The 20,351-nt window shown below is 44.4% G+C and overlaps 1 long non-coding RNA gene across 3 annotated transcripts in view; it reads left to right on the top strand.

Moving 5' to 3' along the window:
- Positions 1-20,351, top strand: part of LOC118938435 — a 48,585-nt gene that overhangs the window by 20,341 nt on the left and 7,893 nt on the right. For 2 of the 3 annotated variants that reach the window (XR_005035709.1, XR_005035708.1), the window contains exon 2: positions 18,067-18,177. This is a non-coding gene — a long non-coding RNA (uncharacterized LOC118938435). Of the gene's footprint in view, positions 1-14,544; positions 17,641-18,066; positions 18,178-20,351 lie in introns of those variants that run through there. The other variant, XR_005035710.1, reaches the window with a different exon arrangement.

Raw genomic sequence — 20,351 nt, forward strand, 5'->3', positions numbered from 1 at the left:
AGTTCAATCTCTTACCCGAGACAACGTTATGAATTCCACAACTAGGAAAATATAAATATACATTCTCCTATGGATACGAAACATATGTCCTTGCTATGGTCAAGTTACCTCAAATTCAAAATACTTTACAACAACACAAACACCAAACCAAATGTTGTCATCTGAAAAGAAAGTTGTAAATCATAAGACAAACGTATTCAAATCTTGTGTTTCTTCCCTTCTCTGTGTCTTTTATAGTAGTGTATGTCCAGGTATTGCAAAGGATCCAGACTTGAAGTGAAGTGACTCAAAACTTGGAACTTTTACACTCTCTTTATTACCATAGTTTTTCCTTGCAGACCTGTGAGTTAGCATTGCAAACAACTATTCACCACAAACACAATTATCATACTGTTAAATAACATTTATTTGCCCAAGGTAACAAATGGTGTACCTTGAACAAACATGACATCTTCTTCATTGTCAAAGCAAATCATCTGGGTGTATGATGTATGGAGGTAAGAAAGAGGTGTGGGAATCAATGGCCAGGTAATAACTGTAGTAATTATAATGGCTTTAATTACTGAATAACAATAGGTAATTGCACTTAAGAACCGTGGCTTGACCGTGGACAACACCCTGTCGTTCTCTGAAAACAAGGGACTCGCTCCTGCAGGTTCATGCTCTACAACATCTGTAGAGTATGACCCTACCTCAGACAGGAAGCGGTGCAGGTCCTAATCCAGGAACTTGTCATCTCCCATCTGGACTACTGCAACTCTCTGTTGTCTGGCCCCCCCGCTTGTGTCATCACACCCCTGCAACTGGTCCAGAACGCTGCAGCGTGCCTGGTGTTCAGCCTTTCTAAGTTCTCCCAAGTCACCCCGCTCCTCCGCACACTCCACTGGCTTCCAGTCAAAGCTCGCATCCACTACAAGACCATTGTACTTGCCTACGTAGCAGCAAGAGGAACTGTCCCCCCCTACCTTCAGGCTATGCTTAAACCCTACACACCAACCTGAGCACTTTCTTCTGCCACCTCTGATCTCATAGCCCTCCCACCCCTACAGGAGGGCAGCTCCCGCTCAGCCCAGTCCAATATCTTCTCTGTCCTGGCACCCCAATGGTGGAACCAGTTTCCCCCTAAAAGCTAGGATAGCAGAGTCCCTGCCCATCTTCTGAAAACATCTGAAACCCTACCTCTTCAAAGTGTATCTTAAACAGTCAAATCGAGGCTGTTCTGAAGACAAAAGGGGGTGCAACTCAATATTAGGAAGGTGTTCCTACTGTTTTGTATACTCTGTGTACATACAGTGCTTTCGGGAAGTATTCAGACCCCTTGACTTTTTCACATTTTGTTACGTTACAGCCTTATTCTAAAATTGATTAAATGAATAATTTTCCTCATCATTAAAATCAAATCTAGTATCGGCTTTCTATTTCGCAACAAAGCCTCCTTCACTCACGCCGCCAAACTTACCCTAGTAAAACTGACTATCCTACCGATCCTCGACTTCAGCGATGTCATCTACAAAATAGCTTCCAACACTCTACTCTGCAAACTGGATGCAGTCTATCACAGTGCCATCCGTTTTGTTACCAAATCACCTTATACCACCCACCACTGCGACCTGTATGCTCTAGTCGGCTGGCCCTCGCTACATATTCGTCGCCAGACCCACTGGCTCCAGGTCATCTATAAGTCTATGCTAGGTAAAGCTCCGCCTTATCTCAGTTCACTGGTCAAGATAACAACACCCACCCGTAGCACACGTTCCAGCAGGTATATCTCACTGATCATCCCCAAAGCCAACACCTCATTTGGCTGCCTTTCCTTCCAGTTCTCTGCTGCCAGTGACTGGAACAAATTGCAAAAATTGCTGAAGTTGGAGACTTTTATTTCCCTCACCAACTTTAAATATCAACTATCTGAGCAGCTAACCGATCGCTGCAGCTGTACATAGATTGGGTGGGCTATTTACAGATGGACTTCCTCCCCATACTGTTTTTATTTTATTTACTTTTCTGCTCTTTTGCACACCAGTATCTCTACTTGCTCATCATCATCTGCTCATTTATCACTCCAGTGTTAATCTGCTAAATTGTAATTATTCACTCCTATGGCCTATTTATTGCCTTACCTCCTCATGCCTTTTGCACACACTGTATATAGACTTTATTTTTTTCTACTGTGTTATTGGCTTGTTTATTGTTTACTTCATGTGTAACTCTGTGTTGTTGTCTGTGTCACACTGCTTTGATTTATCTTGGCCAGGTCGCAGTTGCAAATGAGAACTTGTTCTCAACTAGCCTACCTGGTTAAATAAAGGTGAAATATATATATATTTTTTTAATAAATACCCTATAATGACAAAACGAAAAGAGGTTTTAGAAACAGAAATACCTAATTTACATAAATATTCAGAACTTTTGCTATGAGACTCAAAATTGAGATGTTTCTACATCTTGATTGGAGCCCACCTGCATTTCAAAAGGCACAGAACTGTCTATATAAGGTCCCACAGTTGACAGTGCATGTCAGAGCAAAAAACAAGCCATGAGGTTGAAGGAATTGTACAATGAGCTCCGAGACAGGATTGTGTTGAGGCACAAATCTGGGGAGGGGTGCAAAAACATTTACGCAGCATTGAAGGTCCCCAAGAACACAGTGGCCTCCATCATTCTGTTTTATTTTTAATTTCCATCAGGATGACATTAGCGTTGGTAATATACAAGGCACAAACATTTACCATACATTAATATAATCTCTCTGGTAAATCATCGTAGGTCATCAGGCTTTATAGACTGTTGTTAGCTATATGTTTAGGTTCTAATGTCGTTTAGTGAATCAACCACAACATAAGAGCCATAACAATGATCGCGGGTGAGACACCAGTCCAGAGGAGAAGTCAGAGGCTGGAAGAAAAAGGACAGAAATATCAACCTTTCACTAAATGAATGAGTCATAGATGCTTTTAAAGGGGCAATCTGCATTTCAAACAATAACAATGTCATGTACTGTCATGTTGTGTCTTGTCTCTGTCCTTTCCCTTCACCCTGTCTCCCTCTGCTGGTCGTTGTTAGGTTACCTTTTCTCCCCCGCTTTCCCCCAGCTGTTCCTTGTCTCCTCTGACTACCCATTCACCCCGTTTTCCCACCTGTTCCCTTTTTCCCTCTGATTAGGTCCCTATATCTCTCTCTGTTTCTGTTCCTGTCCTTGTCGGATTCTTGTTTGTTGTGTTTCATGCCTGAGCCAGACTATCGTCATGTTTGCTGTAACCTTGTCCTGTCCTGTCGGAATCTGCCGGTCTATCTGAGCCTACCTATGTTTGGTTATTAAAGAAGCTCTGTTTAAGTTAGTTCGCTTTTGGGTCCTCATTCACTCACCATAACAGAAGAATCCGACCAAGAATGGACCCAGCGACTTCGGATCCTCTCCACTCAGCCGTCGGGATCCAGGGAGCGATGCTAGGCAGACACGAGCAGGAAGTGTCTGCTGCTCGACATGCCGTTGAGACCCTGGCCACCCAAGTCTCCAACCTCACAGAACAGGTTCACCATCTCCGCCTCGATCCACCGGCCACTTCCAGGGCTTTCGAATCTCCGGAGCCCAGAATCAATAACCCGCCGTGTTACTCTGGGGAGCCCACTGAATGCCGCTCGTTCCTCACCCAGTGTGATATTGTGTTTTCTCTCCAGCCCAACACTTACTCCAGGAGCACTGCTCGTGTCGCCTACGTCATATCTCTCCTTATTGGACGGGCTCGTGAGTGGGGCACGGCAATCTGGGAGGCAAGGGCTGAGTGTACTAACCAGTATCAGGACTTTAAGGAGGAGATGATACGGGTTTTTGATCGATCTGTTTTTGGGGAGGAGGCTTCCAGGGCCCTGTCTTCCCTATGTCAAGGCAATCGATCCATAACAGACTACTCTATTGAGTTTCGCACTCTTGCTGTCTCCAGTGGCTGGAACGAGCCGGCCTTGCTCGCTCGTCTTCTGGAGGGTTTCCGCGCAGAGGTAAAGGATGAGATTCTCTCCCGGGAGGTTCCTTCCAGCGTGGATTCCTTGATTGAACTCGCTATTCGCATTGAGCGACGGGTTGATCTTCGTCACCGAGCTCGTGGAAAGAAGCTTGCGCTCTCCGTCGCCTCCCTCTCCGCATCACTACCATCTTCCTCTGCCGGCTCGGGTGCTGAGCCCATGCAGCTGGGAGGTATCCGCATCTCGACTAAGGAGAGGGAACGGAGAATCACCAACCGCCTCTGTCTCTATTGCGGTTCCGCTGGTCATTTTGTCACTTCATGTCCAGTAAAAGGCCAGAGCTCGTCAGTAAGCGGAGGGCTACTGGTGAGCGCTACTACTCCTGTCTCTCCTTCAAGATCCTGCACTACCTTGTCGGTCCATCTACGCTGGACCGGTTCGTCAGCTTCCTGCAGTGCCTTAATAGACTCTGGGGCGGAGGGCTGTTTTATGGACGAGACCTGGGCTCGGGAACATGACATTCCTCTCAGACAGTTAAAGGAGCCCACGGCCTTGTTCGCCCTGGATGGTAGTCCTCTCCCCAGGATTCAGCGTGAGACGCTACCTTTAACCCTCACTGTTTCTGGTAATCATAGTGAAACCATTTCTTTTTTAATTTTTCGTTCACCTTTTACACCTGTTGTTTTGGGCCATCCCTGGCTAGTTTGTCATAATCCTTCCATTAATTGGTCTAGTAATTCTATCCTCTCCTGGAACGTCTCTTGTCATGTGAAATGTTTAATGTCTGCTATCCCTCCTGTTTCCTCTGTCTCTTCTTCACAGGAGGAGCCTGGTGATTTGACAGGGGTGCCGGAGGAATATCACGATCTGCGCACGGTGTTCAGTCGGTCCAGGGCCACCTCTCTTCCTCCACACCGGTCGTATGATTGTAGTATTGATCTCCTTCCGGGAACCACCCCCCCCCCCCCCGGGGTAGACTATACTCTCTGTCGGCTCCCGAACGTAAGGCTCTCGAAGATTATTTGTCTGTAGCTCTTGACGCCGGTACCATAGTCCCCTCCTCCTCTCCCGCCGGAGCGGGGTTTTTTTTTGTCAAGAAGAAGGACGGGTCTCTGCGCCCCTGCATAGATTATCGAGGGCTGAATGACATAACAGTGAAAAATCGTTATCCGCTTCCTCTTATGTCTTCAGCCTTCGAGATCCTGCAGGGAGCCAGGTTTTTCACTAAGTTGGACCTTCGTAACGCTTACCATCTCGTGCGCATCAGGGAGGGGGACGAGTGGAAGACGGCGTTTAACACTCCGTTAGGGCACTTTGAATACCGGGTTCTTCCTTTCGGCCTCGCTAACGCTCCAGCTGTCTTTCAGGCATTAGTCAATGATGTCCTGAGAGACATGCTGAACATCTTTGTTTTCGTTTACCTTGACGATATCCTGATTTTTTCACCGTCACTCCAGATTCATGTTCAGCACGTTCGACGTGTCCTCCAGCGCCTTTTAGAGAATTGTCTTTTTGTGAAGGCTGAGAAGTGCACTTTTCATGCCTCCTCCGTCACATTTCTCGGTTCTGTTATTTCCGCTGAAGGCATTAAGATGGATCCCGCTAAGGTCCAAGCTGTCATTGATTGGCCCGTCCCTAAGTCACGCGTCGAGCTGCAGCGCTTTCTCGGCTTCGCGAACTTCTATCGTCGTTTCATCCGTAATTTCGGTCAGGTGGCAGCTCCTCTCACAGCCCTTACTTCTGTCAAGACGTGCTTTAAGTGGTCCGTTTCCGCCCACGGAGCTTTTGATCTCCTCAAGAATCGTTTTACATCCGCTCCTATCCTTGTTACACCTGACGTCTCTAGACAGTTCGTTGTCGAGGTTGACGCGTCAGAGGTGGGCGTGGGAGCCATCCTTTCTCAGCGCTCCCTCTCTGACGACAAGGTCCACCCATGCGCGTATTTTTCTCATCGCCTGTCGCCGTCGGAACGTAACTATGATGTGGGTAACCGCGAACTGCTCGCCATCCGGTTAGCCCTACGCGAATGGCGACAGTGGTTGGAGGGGGCGACCGTTCCTTTTGTCGTTTGGACTGACCATAGGAACCTTGAGTACATCCGTTCTGCCAAACGACTTAATGCGCGTCAGGCGCGTTGGGCGCTGTTTTTCGCTCGTTTCGAGGTCGTGATTTCTTATCGTCCGGGCTCTAAGAACACCAAGCCTGATGCTTTGTCTTGTCTCTTCAGTTCTTCAGTAGCCTCCACTGACCCCGAGGGGATTCTCCCTGAGGGGCGTGTTGTCGGGTTGACTGTCTGGGGAATTGAGAGGCAGGTAAAACAAGCGCTCACTCACACTCCGTCGCCGCGCGCTTGTCCTAGGAACCTTCTTTTCGTTCCCGTTCCTACTCGTCTGGCCGTTCTTCAGTGGGCTCACTCTGCCAAGTTAGCCGGCCACCCTGGCGTTCGGGGTACGCTTGCTTCCATTCGCCAGCGTTTTTGGTGGCCCACCCGGGAGCATGACACGCGTCGTTTCGTGGCTGCTTGTTCGGTCTGCGCGCAGACTAAGTCCGGTAACTCTCCTCCTGCCGGCCGTCTCAGGCCGCTTCCTATTCCCTCTCGACCGTGGTCTCACATCGCCTTAGATTTTGTCACCGGACTGCCTTCGTCAGCGGGGAAGACTGTTATTCTTACGGTTGTCGATAGGTTCTCTAAGGCGGCTCATTTCATTCCCCTTGCTAAGCTTCCTTCTGCTAAAGAGACGGCACAAATCATCATCGAGAATGTTTTCAGAATTCATGGCCTTCCGTCAGACGTCGTTTCGGACAGAGGTCCGCAATTCACGTCTCAATTTTGGAGGGAGTTTTGCCGTTTGATTGGGGCTTCCGTCAGTCTCTCTTCCGGCTTTCACCCCCAGTCTAACGGTCAAGCAGAACGGGCCAATCAGACTATTGGTCGCATCTTACGCAGTCTTTCTTTTCGTAACCCTGCGTCTTGGTCAGAACAGCTCCCCTGGGCAGAATACGCCCACAACTCGCTTCCTTCGTCTGCGACCGGGCTATCTCCTTTTCAGAGTAGCCTCGGGTACCAGCCTCCGCTGTTCTCATCTCAGTTCGCCGAGTCCAGCGTCCCCTCCGCTCAGGCTTTTGTCCAACGTTGCGAGCGCACCTGGAAGAGGGTCAGGTCTGCACTTTGCCGTTATAGGACGCAGACTGTGAGGGCTGCTAATAAGCGTAGAACTAAGAGTCCTAGATATTGTCGCGGTCAGAGAGTTTGGCTCTCCACTCAGAACCTTCCCCTTAAGACGGCTTCTCGCAAGTTGACCCCGCGGTTCATTGGTCCGTTCCGTATTTCTCGGGTCATTAATCCTGTCGCAGTTCGACTTCTTCTTCCGCGATACCTTCGTCGCGTCCACCCGGTCTTCCATGTCTCCTGCATCAAGCCCGTCCTTCGCACCCCCGCTCGTCTTCCCCCCCCCCCCCCCCATCCTTGTCGAGGGCGCACCCATCTACAGGGTCCGTAGAATTTTGGACATGCGTCCTCGGGGCCGTGGTCACCAGTACCTCGTAGATTGGGAGGGGTACGGTCCTGAGGAGAGGAGTTGGGTTCCCTCTCGGGACGTGCTGGACCGTGCGCTGATCGAGGATTTCCTCCGTTGCCGCCAGGTTTCCTCCTCGAGTGCGCCAGGAGGCGCTCGGTGAGTGGGGGGGTACTGTCATGTACTGTCATGTTGTGTCTTGTCTCTGTCCTTTCCCTTCACCCTGTCTCCCTCTGCTGGTCGTTGTTAGGTTACCTTTTCTCCCCCGCTTTCCCCCAGCTGTTCCTTGTCTCCTCTGACTACCCATTCACCCCGTTTCCCACCTGTTCCCTTTTTCCCTCTGATTAGGTCCCTATATCTCTCTCTGTTTCTGTTCCTGTCCTTGTCGGATTCTTGTTTGTTGTGTTTCATGCCTGAGCCAGACTATCGTCATGTTTGCTGTAACCTTGTCCTGTCCTGTCGGAATCTGCCGGTCTATCTGAGCCTACCTATGTTTGGTTATTAAAGAAGCTCTGTTTAAGTTAGTTCGCTTTTGGGTCCTCATTCACTCACCATAACAAACAAAGCAGATACCCCGACACTGGTTTTGGTAAAATGCTCAGGGATGGGGCTGGAGAAATGTATCCACTCTCAAATTCATAGGCAGAGCTATGGATGCAAGGACTGACCATACATGATATCAAAATTATAGTTAAACCATGCTTTGAAGCTATACAGTGTTTGATTGCAATTACATTGCTTTAATACAAACTTATATTTTGGTTTCTGGTGGGATACGACAGTTGAACTAAGCTCATGAGGCATTTATGTTATATTCTTAAATACGTCCTCCAGCGATTTCTGAACCTTTACTGTTAAAGTGATATCCAAAGTACACACACTTAAGGGTAAAAAAAAAAAAAGAATTGAGCAATTGCAAACTTCAAGGGGTAGGGCATTCAAGAAGTTGGTCTGATGGGAATCTGCGATGTCATCAGCCTCCTTGCTTGAGGGACAATGGAAGAGTAATAGAGAACAAAAGAGGAAAGGTGATTTACCTGGACCACCTATTAAGGGGAAATCAGCAGTTGCTACATCAATTTTTGCACTATTAAATGAATGATATGGACCCATTGATTCCTGAATAATATAACTTAAATGCTTCACGAGCTTAGTTCAACTGTCGTACCTCATCAGAACCCAAAATATAAGCTTGTTATACTCCAATGTTTGCAAACAAAGTAGATGTAAACATATATGAAATAGCCTCAACATGGTTAAAACTATTATTTTGACATCATGGATGGACATTCCTTGCATCCATAGGTCTGTCTGTGAATTTGAGAGTGGTCACTTTTCTCCAGCCCCATCCCTCAGCTTGTTACCGAAACAGAGGTGGGGAAAACGCTTTATTGTTTCATTTGCTCTCTAATAAATGGTTTATAAAGGTGATATAAGTTGATACAATTCTACAAGTACAGGTTCTGATGTCCCTGTCAGTGGTTGACATGTTAGTAGCAGAAGTAGGGGCAGTCTCTGTAAAAATAACAAAATCAATAATATATTGAGCAAAAATATGCATGTCGTAAATAAAACACCAGACAATTTGTATATAGTCAGTCAGTATACATGCCATTTTGAAAAGTGGTACTGTTATCCACAGACACTGGATCAGTATCTGTCAGAAATAAAAATCAATATATGAGAGGGACCCATGAACACTGGCGTCAGCTTCGTATTATCAATGGCATCAGGGGGAAATGAGGTTCTGGTCTATTGTATGTGATTCTGAATCTGATCAGCAGCATCAACTTGATGATAGCAGGCCATGAGGAATTAGTCAAGCGACATGGTTTAGTGAGTTTTGAGCCTGTAAAACACAAGATGTACCATACTATCAGGGATGACTTCTAACAATAAAAACACTGTGAGTCTGCCAGCACCTAACGTATCAATGTTTAACTCCTTATATCATGTGTCAAATTAAAATGTTAAGTTTTCATGTTTGATTGAAATATGCCCTAACAATTGTAACATGGAGGCTTACCCCTTGGTGTGGTCTGAGGTTGGCCCCTCTTGGATACTGCCCACTCTCTCCCAGCTGGCACTGATACTGGCACAGAGGGTCATACCACACTCCTGGTTGTCCTCAAAGCTGCATGTCTCTAGGAATGTGACCGCAGATGCTGCATAATTGGGAACAAGGGAAGTATTTGCATGGTAGACAAGTAGTGATGCAAACACATGGATTACTCATAGTGCTTAAGGCACTAGCTAAAGGCACATCCTGCACTATGTTGTATAACCTCCAAATATCATTGGACTATGCACACTATGCACTGTTCTGAGAACCCATTAGCTTCAAATACATGAAATGTATTTCAGTCAAAGTAAATTTGACTTTGAATGAAACACTGACCGATGACGTAACACCTTGTCAACTGCGTTACGACATTCCCATCAATGACCAATACAATATAAAATCTATTGACATGCTGCTAATGAAACACATAAGTCCATGGTTTGGTTTCATTCTTTCACTGAGCAAAGTTCTATAGCTTACTTCCTGCAGTTATACAGCATGTTAAGATTTAAGACGTCATTGGAGCTCGTGTCCAGCCGTTGGCCAACTATATTCTGCTTGCTTAGTGATGACGATGGAGCCGTTGCCATTGGTGAAGTCTTCCTTTCCGTAGTGCATCGCCGAGGTCTAGGGTGCTGGTTTGACTTGCGCTGCGTTTTTCAAAATTGTGCTCCTTTCCTGAGTACAAAAATAATAAGTAGAATTATGCCTTTACTTGACATGGTACTTGTATTGCTGTGTCGATTGTATTTCAACACTTCAAATGCAATTGTATTGGTCGAATACAGTTGGTTAGCAGATGTTATTGTGAGTGTAGCGAAATGCTAGTGCTTCTAGTTCCGACAGTGCAGCAATATCTAACATGTAATCTAACAATTCCCTAATTCTAACAACTACCTAATACACACAAATCTAAGTAAAGGAATGGAATAAGAATATTTACATATAAATATTTGGATGAGCAATGGCAAAACGGCATAGGCAAGATGCAATAGAAAGTATAAAATACAGTTGAAGTCGGAAGTTTACATACACCTTAGCCAAATACATTTAAACTCAGTTTGTCACAACTCCTGACATTTAACCCTAGTAAAAATTCCCTGTCATAGGTCAGTTAGGATCACCACTTTATTTTAAGAATGTGAAATGTCAGAATAATAGTAGAGAGAATGATTTATTTCAGCTTTTATTTCTTTCATCACATTCCCAGTGGGTCACAAGTTAACATACACTCAATTAGTATTTGGTATTTGGTAGCATTGCCTTTAAATTGCCGTTAAAATTGTTCCTGACTTATGTCTTGAGATGTTGCTTCAATATATCCACATAATTGTCCTTCCTCATGAAGCCATCTATTTTGTGAAGTGCAGCAGTCCCTCCTGCAGCAAAGCATCCCACACAACATGATGCTGCTACCCCCGTGCTTCACGGTTGGGATGGTGTTCTTCGGCTTGCAAGCCGATGATCATTATGGCCAAACAGTTATATTTTTGTTTCATCAGACCAGAGGAAATTCCCCCAAAAAGTACGATCTTTGTCCCCATGTGCAGTTGCAAACAGTAGTCTGGCTTTTTATGGCGGTTTTGGAGCAGTGGCTTCCTCCTTGCTGAGCGGCCTTTCAGGTTATTTCGATATAGGACTCGATTACTGTGGATATAAATACTTTTGTTCCTGTTTCCTCCCGCATCTTCACATGGTCCTTTGCTGTTGTTCTGGGATTGATTTGCACTTTTCAAACCAAAGTACGTTCATCTCTAGGAGACAGAAGGCGTCTCCTTCCTGAGCAGTATGACAGCTGCGTGGTCCCATGGTGTTTATACTTGCATACTATTGTTTGTACAGATGAACATGGTACCTTCAGGCGTTTGGAAATTGCTCCCAAGGATGAATCAGACCTGTGGAGGTCTAAAAAAAAAAATCTGAGGTCTGGCGGATTTCTTTTGATTTTCCCATGATGTCAAGCAAAGAGTTACTGAGTTTGAAGGTAGGCCATGAAATACATCCACAGGTACACCTCCAATTGACTCAAATGATGTCAATTAGCCTATCAGAAGCTTCTAAAGCCATGACATCATTTTCTGGAATTTTCCAAGCTGTTTAAAGGCAAAGTCAACTTAGTGTATGTCAAATTCTGACCCACGGGAATTGTGATACAGTAAATTATAAGTGAAATAATCTGTCTGTAAACAATTGTTGAAAAAATTACTTGTGTCATGCACAAAGAATATGTCCAAACCGACTTACCAAAACTATAGTTTGTTAACAAGACATTTGTGTAGTGGTTGAAAAATGAGTTTCAATGTCTCCAACCTAAGTGTATGTAAACTTCCGACTTCAACTGACTGATAAAGACTGAGTCTTTTTGAGTAAATCTCTAAGATCTTTCCACAGCTGGATTGTGCAACATTTGCTGATTTTCAGATCTTGCCATAGACTTTCAAGTAGATTTAAGTCAAAACTGTAACTCGGCCACTTAGGAACAGTCACCCTCTTCTTGGTAAGCATCTCCAGTGTAGATATGGCGTTGTGTTTTAGGTTATTGTCCTGCTGAAATGTCCTGCTGAAATGTGTCTGGTGGAAAGCAGACAACCAGATTTTCCTCTAGGCTTTTGCCTGAGCTTAGCTCCAATACTTTTTTTTGTTAATCATGAAGAACTCCCCAGTCCTTAACAATTACAAGCATATCCATAACATGAGGCAGCCACTACTTTGCATGAAAATATGAAGAGTGGTACTCCGTAATGTGTGGTATTGTTTTTGCCCCAAACATAAAATGTAGTTTTCAGGACAAAAGGTTAATTGCTTTGCCACATTTTTTACAGTATTACTTTAGTGCCTTGTTGCAAACAGCATGCATGTTTTGGAATATTTGTATTCTGTACAGGCTTTCTTCTTTTCACTCTGTCAATTAGGTTAGTAGCGTGGAGTAACTATAATGTTGTTGATCCATCCTCAGTTTTCTCCTATCACAGCCATTAAACTCTTTTAAAGTCCCCGTTGGCTTCATGGTGAAATCCCTGAGCTGTTTCCTTCCTCTCCGGCAACTGAGATAAGAAGGACGCCTGAATGTTTGTAGTGACTGGGTGTATTGATACACCATCCAAAGTGTAAATAATAACTTCACCTTTCTCAAAGGGATATTCAATGTCTGCTTTTTTATTTTTACCCATCTACCATTAGGTTCCCTTCTATGCGAGGCATTGTAAAATCTTTGTGGTTGAATTCACTGCCCGAATGAGGTACCTTACAGATAATTGTGTGTGAGGTACAAAGATGAGGTAGTCATTAAAAAATCATGTCCAGGACTAATGTTAAGCAAATTTTTACTCCGGAACTTATTCAGGCTTGCCTTATTAACAAAGGGGTTGAATAGCTACTGACTCAAGACATTTCAGATTTTCATTTTTAATTTGTAAAATATGATTCCACTTTGATATTTCTGAAGGCGCAGTAGGTAGGGGTAAAATTGACTAGGCCGTCAGGATAGATATTAAACAGTAGTAGCAGTGTATGTGAAGAATGTGATTGTGTTTCTGTGTGTGTGGCATCAACATATGCTTTGGTGTGTGTTTTTTGTGAGTGTGTGTAGGAGTGTTGGTGTAGTAAGTAAGTGAGTGTGTGGGTAGAGTCCAGTGAGTGTGCATAGAGCCAGTGCAACAACAACAAAAATAGTCTGGGTGGCCATTTGATCAACTGCTTAGCAGTCTTGTGGCTTGGGGGTAGAAGCTGTTCAGAATAATTTTGGTCCTTGACTTGGTGCTCCAGTACCGCTTGTCATGCAGTAGCATAGACAACAGTGGCTGGAATCTTTGACCATTTTTAGGGTCTTCTTCTGACACCGCCTGGTATGGAGGTCCTGGATGGCAGGGAGCTCGGCCCCAGAGATGTACTGGGTCATATGCACTACCCTCTGTAGCGCCTTGCGGTCAGATGCCAAGCTGTTGCCATATCAAGCGGTGATGTAGCCAGTCAAGATGCTCTCAATAGTATAGCTGTATAACTTTTTGAGGATCTTTCGGCCCGTGGCAAATATTGTCAGCCTCCTGAGGGGAAAGAGGCGATGTTGTGCCCTCTTCACGACTGTGTTGGTGTGCTTGGACCATGATCGGTCCTTAGTGATGTGGACACAGTCATGGGTGAACAGGGAGTACAAGGGGGACTAAGCACGCACCCTTGTGGAGCCACTGTGTTGAGGATCAGCATGGTGGATGTGTTGTTGCCTACCCTCGCCTCCTGGGGCGACCTGTCAGGAAGCCCAGGATCCAGTTGCAGAGGAAGGTGTATAATCACAGGGTCCTTAGCTTAGTGATGAGCTTTGCGGGCACTATGGTGTTGAACGCTGAGCTGTAGTCAATGAATAGCATTCTCACATAGGTGATCCTTTTGTCCAAGTGGGAAAGGGCAGTGTGGAGTGCAATAGAGATTGCATCATCTATTGATCTGTTGGGGCGGTATACAATTTGGAGGTGGTCTAGGGTTCCTGGGATGATGGTGTTGATGTGAGCCATGACCAGCCTTTCAAAGCATGTTCACAGACGTGAGTGTTATGAGTCAGTAGTCATTTAGGCAGGTTATCTTAGTGTTCTTGGGCACAGGGACTGTGGTGGTCCGCTTGAAACATGTTGGTATTGCAGACACGGCCAGGGACATGTTGAAAATGTCAGTGAAGACACATTTGAGTTGGTCAGCGCATGTTCGGATTACACATCCTGTTAATCCGTCTGGCCCTGCGTCTTTGTGAATGTTGACCTGTTTAAAGCTGTGCCTCCCTTTGTAGTCTGTAATAGTTTGCAAGCCATGCCACATCTGCCACGTCACTGTGGGGACGACGTCATCGATGCACTTATTGACGCCAGTGACTGATGTGGTGTACTCCTCAATGCCATCAAAAGAATCCCAGAATATGTTCCAGTCTGTGCTAGCAAAACAGTCCCGTAGCTTAGCATCTGCTTCTTCTGACCACTTTCTTATTGACCGAGTCACTGGTGCTTCCTGCTTTAGTTTTTGCTTGTAAGCAGGAATCAGGAGGATAGAATTATTCTCCCTTGCCAAATGAAGGGCGAGGGAGAGCTTTGTATGCGTCTCTGTGTGTGGAGTAATGGTGGTCAGTGATGAATAAATACATGTCCATTGGGTTGGAGGAAGAACAAAATACTGTTTAGGGGGTGTGGGGGGAATGACCATATGGAGAGGAGCATGACCATTAGGGGATGTGGGGACCAAGTGAAATAAAAACAAAATTATAAGAAACAAATAGATAATCTACATATTAACAACTGCAACTGTGATGAATGTCGTTGGGGTGGGGGAAGAGTAAAAGTCAGTTGAGGGGGGTGTCCATAGGGGAAGCAGAATGTAATAAGTAAATTTGCTATCTTGAAAAATACTGCCAAATACTAACCAAATAAAATGTATATAAACATACTGTAAGTATAAGTGATTTTTTTAAAAGGGCTCTGTAGCCATCTGAGAACTCAGCAAAGGTTTCTAGTTCAGGCTGAACACACAGATAAATATGACAGTTTATTAATGTAATGTAAAACCTGTCGCACACCAGAATAACGTGTACCTGCACTTACAATAAACAATTCCGGACAAGGACATGGGGGGAACAGATGGTTAAATACACAACATTTAATGAGGGAATTGAAACCAGGTGTGTGGGAAGACAAGACAAAACAAATGGAAAATGAAAAGTGGATCGATGATGGCTAAAAGACCGGCCGAACGCCGCACGGAAAGGAGAGGAACCGACTTCGGCGGAAGTCGTGACAATTAATGTCTGGGTTTGAAAACATTGACAAATCTGTTCTTATATCATCGACAACTTAGGATTTGTTGGTTGAATTAAGCTACAGTTTTGAAACACGAGATATGGTCAAACAAAGAAACACTACAGTAGTGCAACACAATGAAAATGTAGGCCTAATGTCCCAGTTTAAATTAATGCGGGAATTGATTTTAACTCATTGGATATTTAAATTGTAGGTAGTAATGAATCATGTTCGTACCAGAAACATACGTTGTGAGACAGCCAAGCTCACCACAAGAAGTATACATCCTCCCTTGTCCTTGTAACAGTCAAGCTGCCTGATTAGACAAAGTTGCAACAGAAACATTTAGTAATACAGTTCTGTAGATTCTGTCATTTCCTCCATCAGTTCTGTACAATCTGTAATTTTTTTCCATCAAAGGAATTCGACTGCGACCAATAGTGTTTTCTTGACTGCTTAGTCATGCAATCACTGTATCGTACAGTTAAACAAATTATAATTTATATTTATCACGTACAAGTCTGTATTGGATGATATGCAATGTTTTTTTGCATATCCCAACTCTCCCTGAGACCCTTGGGAGAGTGGGATCACAGCCAGGGTTCGCCATTATCAACAGCGACCCTGGACAAATTAGGGTTAAGTACCTTGCTCAAGGGCACATCGAAATAGTTTTTCACCTTGTCAGCTCAGGGTTTCGAACTAGCATCCTTTCAGTTACTGGTCCGATGCTCTAACTGCCAGGCCACCTGCCGCCCTAATGCTTTGGTCCAAACTTAATCAGTGGAACCTTATCTGAAAATCCACCTGGATGGGGACGATGATTCCTCAACTGGACTTCAGCAGCTCTGAATTCCCTCAAACTGTCTTCACAGTTATGAGGAGGAAAAGGTTGTGCCTATACATGGATTCCCTTATTCTAACGGTGTTCCCAGACCTCAAGAAACATTGTAAAGATGCTGCAGGCTCACATTATTGCCCTCACCCTTACATATTTTATTTTCATCAAAACAAAAGACAGTGTAATAATTGCACTCCAACGCAACTAGAAAGATCACCTCATTCATCTAAATATCCCTAGTGATTATTTTTATTTCTCATTAAAATCTTTGTTTTTTTTTACTGTTTCACTAAACTGTGGAAATCGGATGAGGTAATTAATATTAGATCTTTATTATCTGACCTCCAAATCATTAAAAAGCAAAAGAGCAAAATGAAAGACACCAGTTCAGCCTTCTTGAGGAAAGGAGTATTTGTGGACCACCAACCACCATATACAGTAGTCTATGTAAGCCGATACTTATGTAAGCCGATAATGTCACATTTTACCTTCCAGCTAAGACACATGCAATATTTGGTATGACCTGATGAGTGTTTTCTTCATACAGTATAAGACCGTAAATAGAAGTGTTCAGGAAAGAGTGGGGACAGTTCGTCAAGTCTCAGTGCTCACTGTTATGCAAGACATTAGAGATGGGAAATGTCTGAAAAGACAAAGACGGATCAGGTTAGTCTGTCCTTTTGTGATACACATCATCAAGCAAGAAACAGTGTCATCACTCATGCAGAGACAACTGTACATATTTCAGTCAGCTGCAAGAGCATCAAACAGAGTTACTGTCAGTTGTTGTCTATGGTGAGGCAAGGTTTGTTGCTATTTGTTCCTGTTGTTACACATATTTGTGCTGATATGAGGGATGAGTGATTTGTATTGATTGATTGATTGACTTGTATACATTCTTTCAAAGGCACAACATCCATTTCAAACTGTTATTTGCACGTAGAAGGTAAACATGGCACTGTGACACAAAGGTTATATTCATTTACTAGGTAACGTTGTAAACAAACACGGTAAGACTTGTTTCAAAATAAAGGATGTAGAAGTATATTGGGGGACTGAAAGGGGCATGTTAGAAGATAGTGTTTATGTCACGACTTCCGTAGAAGTTAGTGCCTCTCCTTGTCCGGGCGGTGTTCGGCTCACCGGCTTTCTAGCTGCCACCGATCTACGTTTCTTTTTCTATTTCTTTTGTCTTGATTGTGCACACCTGGTTCCCATTCCGTTATAATTATTTTCCCTATTTAACCCTCTGGTTCCCAGTATGTTTTGTGCATGTTTGTTCCTTGTTGAGTGTTATTAGACTGCGGTGTTATGGTGTGTTTTCCCTGCGTGGAATTTTATGGTTGTTTCTTTCCGAGTGAAGTATGTTATTTGACTCAGTTCTGTGTCCTGCGCCTGACTGCGTCCTCACCGCTGCACACTGACACATGACAGTTTATTAGAAACACATTCAAATTATTAAGATATTAGATCGCATTCATTGAGAAGGTACATTTATAATTTTTTCAATTTTCATTGACAATTAGGTATGATCATAACTAGGTAATATATATATATATTATTTTCAATCATAACAGTCAAACATAACTAGAAGAAGTGGAGTGAATTAATACATTGACTGCTCATTGAAAGAAAAATATAAAATGTAATAAAATAATTATTTTAAAAAGTGTCATTATATAGGTCCCCCACCATTAATAATCAATTGTGTCAATTTGCCATTTTGTCATTGCATTCACAATTATCTGTACATGAGATGACTCATCCTATTGTCAGTTGTGGACAAAATCAAGATGAATTTAAACAGATTCCTTACATTGGTAAATGCAAAAAACGTCTATGGGTTTTAGAATAGGCTAGCTCGACTTCCTACAACCAGGACCAGACTTTCACTCCTGCTCCCTATATTCAAAGGCCAGGTGAGGATGGGAGCTGTCACATCAGTGGGTCAACAGCAGCAGAGGAGTCAGAAGGATGACCACAGGGGAGGAGGCAAAACCAGGAGAGAAGCCAAGGATGCTAGAGGTGAGATAAAGATTATAGTGTTGGTTTTCTTTGGCTACAATTCACTTTAATGATGTATGTATTACAGGTAACGTTAGAGTAATGTGTAAAGGGGGAGTGGTTTGAGTACCTGTTGACTTCCTTAGTCGTTGTTGGAAGAGTGGTTGTGTCCTTAGTCATTGTTGGGAGAGTGGTTGTGTCCTCAGTCGTTGTTGGGAGAGTGGTTGTGTCCTTAGTCATTGTTGGGAGAGTGGTTGTGTCCTCAGTCGTTGTTGGGAGAGTGGTTGTGTCCTTAGTCATTGTTGGGAGAGTGGTTGTGTCCTTAGTCATTGTTGGGAGAGTGGTTGTGTCCTCAGTCGTTGTTGGGAGAGTGGTTGTGTCCTCAGTCGTTGTTGGGAGAGTGGTTGTGTCCTTAGTCGTTGTTGGAAGAGTGGTTGTGTCCTCAGTCATTGTTGGGAGAGTGGTTGTGTCCTTAGTCGTTGTTGGAAGAGTGGTTGTGTCCTCAGTCATTGTTGGGAGAGTGGTTGTGTCCTTAGTCATTGTTGGAAGAGTGGTTGTGTCCTCAGTCATTGTTGGGAGAGTGGTTGTGTCCTTAGTCATTGTTGGAAGAGTGGTTGTGTCCTCAGTCATTGTTGGGAGAGTGGTTGTGTCCTTAGTCATTGTTGGAAGAGTGGTTGTGTCCTCAGTCATTGTTGGGAGAGTGGTTGTGTCCTCAGTCATTGTTGGAAGAGTGGTTGTGTCCTCAGTCATTGTTGGGAGAGTGGTTGTGTCCTTAGTCGTTGTTGGAAGAGTGGTTGTGTCCTCAGTCATTGTTGGGAGAGTGGTTGTGTCCTCAGTCGTTGTTGGAGGAGGGAGAGTGGTGGCAATGAGCCTACAACAAAGGATACAGAAACATTTCAAATAAAAGTTGACATAATAATGAGTAGTTGGACAGTCTTTGGTTTCTGATGTTTGGAACAAACCACTGAAACTGTAGTCTTACATATATATCTATTTTTACAAACAAAGATATGCTGTATTCTATAATCACAACACATTTTTGTTTTTCCATAAAATTGTGATTTTTGAGAGTGAAAATCAGAGAAATATATTTTTAAGATGATTTTTCACACAGGGTGCCTTTTCTTTGCTGGGCAGGCCAGTTTGAGGATACCCACTTAACCAGGCTCTGCTACACCACTGCATAGGGCCGATGGAAAGACAGCAGTCACAAACAGCATAATGTTAAAGACTAAGCACTTAGACATAATAAGCCACTACGTCCTAATCATTAGAATATGAAAACACAACCATTAGGCTAAGCATTTCCCAATGTTTACATTCCCAGACCCACTCCAATGTGCATACCCCCACAACAGATACACACTTGATACAATCTCTATTGCACTCCACACTGCCCTTTCCCACCTGGACAAAAGGAACACCTATGTGAGAATGCTATTCATTGACTACAGCTCAGCGTGCCCTCAAAGCTAATCACTAAGCTAAGGACCCTGGGGCTAAACACCTCCCTCTGCAACTGGACGGTAGGTAACAACACATCCGCCACGCTGATCCTCAACCCAGGGGCCCCTCAATGGTGCGTGCTCAGCCCCCTCCTGCACTCCCTGTTCACTCATGACTGCACGGCCAGGCACGACTCCAACACCATCATTACATTTGCCGATGCCACAATAGTGGTAGGCCTGATCACTGACAACAACGAGACGGCCTATAGGGAGGAGGTCAGAGACCTGGCAGTGTGGTGCCAGGACAACAGTGCGAACGGCCCAGTACATCACTGGGGCCAAGCTTCCTGCCATCCAGGACCTCTATACCAGGCGGTGTAAGAGGAAGGCCCTAAAAATTGTCAAAGACTCCAGCCACCCTAGTCATAGACTGTTCTCTCTGTTACCGCACGGCAAGCGGTACCGGAGCGCCTAGGTCCAAGAGGCTTCTTAATAGCTTCTACCTCCAAGCCATGAGACTCCTGAGCATCTAGCCAAATGGCTACCCAGACTATTTGCATTGCCCCTCCCCTCTCCACACCACTGCCACTCTCTGTTGTCATCTATGCGTAGTCACTTTAATGAACTCTACCTACATGTACATACTACCTCAACTAACTGGTGCCCCCACACAATGACTCTGTACCAGCACCCCCCTGTATATATTGTTATTTTTTTTTACTGCTGCTCTTTAATTGCTTGTTACTT

This window comes from Oncorhynchus mykiss, chromosome 2 (genome assembly GCF_013265735.2).
Source record: "Oncorhynchus mykiss isolate Arlee chromosome 2, USDA_OmykA_1.1, whole genome shotgun sequence".
In the NCBI taxonomy this organism is placed as follows: Eukaryota; Metazoa; Chordata; class Actinopteri; order Salmoniformes; family Salmonidae; genus Oncorhynchus; species Oncorhynchus mykiss.